This window comes from Corvus brachyrhynchos, unplaced genomic scaffold (genome assembly GCF_000691975.1).
Source record: "Corvus brachyrhynchos isolate BGI_N302 unplaced genomic scaffold, ASM69197v1 scaffold19, whole genome shotgun sequence".
NCBI lineage: Eukaryota > Metazoa > Chordata > Aves > Passeriformes > Corvidae > Corvus > Corvus brachyrhynchos.
In genome coordinates this window covers 1,835,089-1,836,399 of record NW_008246061.1, presented here as the reverse complement: position 1 = coordinate 1,836,399, position 1,311 = coordinate 1,835,089, and the positions used below count along the sequence as shown (strand labels likewise).

General features: G+C 59.4%; 1 protein-coding gene across 1 annotated transcript in view; it reads left to right on the top strand.

Annotated features, from left to right (window-relative positions):
- Nucleotides 1-1,311, top strand: part of WSB2 (WD repeat and SOCS box containing 2) — a gene marked incomplete at its 5' end in the record, with an annotated part of 25,410 nt that overhangs the window by 797 nt on the left and 23,302 nt on the right. The gene's annotated exons all lie outside the window — the stretch shown is intronic.

The following is a 1,311-nucleotide window of genomic DNA, read 5'->3' as shown; positions in this document are numbered from 1 at the left end:
CGGAAGGAGGAGGCCCGTGGCAGCGTGGTGCTGGGACAGGTCGATGTCCAGCTGGCGCCCTACGTCATCGACCTCCAGTCCATGCATCAGTTCCGGCAGGACACGGGTAAGGGGTTGGCGTCGAGCCAGGAACATCCAGCCACCCGTCCATCCTTCCATCTGTCCGTCCGTCCATGCAGCCATCCATCCACACGGCCATCACTCCCTCTCTCTCTCCTTCCACGTCTCCATCCTTCCACCCACTGGTACATCCCTCCCTCCCTCCCTCCCTCCCTCCTTTCCTCCCTCCGTCCTTCCATCCCGACATACTTCCATCTGTCCTTCCATTCCCCCCCCGTGTGTATCTGTCTGTCTGTTGTTCCATTCATCCGTGAATCTGTCACTTCATATCTCTTCGTCTGTCATTCCATCCATCCATCCATCCATCCATCCATCTTTCCCTCACTCCTTCCCTGCCAGCGTATCTCTACTTACTCATCCATCATTTCCTTCCTTCCTTCCTTCCTGCCTTCCTGCCTTCCTTCCTTCCTTCCGAATTCCTTCCTTCCTTCCTTCTCTCTACTTATTTGTCCATCACTTCATTCCCGTATCCCTCCATCCCTCCCTCCATCCCTCCATCTGCCCATCCATCTGTTCCCTCTCTCCTCCCCTCATTCTCCGGGGCTCTGGTTCCCCCATAGGCCCTTCCAGGCTCCTCAGCCCTTTCCTTTCCCACCCACCACAGACCCCCATCCTGGAGGGACATGTCCCCACATCCCTCCATGCCCTCCGCTCTCCGTGGGGTGCTGTGGTGTGTCCCACTATCCCACTGTCCCCTCATCCTCCCCTCCAAGCTGCTCCATCCCCAGGGAAGTGGGAAGGCCCCAGTTTGGACACTGGGAGCAGTGGTGGGCACTGGGATGGTTGCAGCTGTGCTGGTTGGTGCTGCAGCAGCGCATCCAGGCCACGTATCCTGTGGGAAATCAGAGCTGGTCCCACACTGGGACCAAGCCCAGACCCCATTAAACGTGTCCCTGTCACGGTGTGACCCATTAAACTGGCACGTGCCGGCGGTGCCGTGGGGGATGTGCCGTTCCAGGTTCATTCCTGCCCATCCCTGCATCCCTACCCAGGGCAGGATCCGGTCCAGACCAGGCAGAGCAGGCAGAGGACCTGCCACACATCAGGTGACACCCCTAAACTTGCCTGGGGACACCCCACAGCAGGACCCTCATGGTTGTGCCACCTCAGCCCAGCCACCGATGCCATCATTCCCAGTCCCCAGGGATGCCAAATGACCCCGAGTGTGGAAGTGGCTCCCCCCATGGGCTG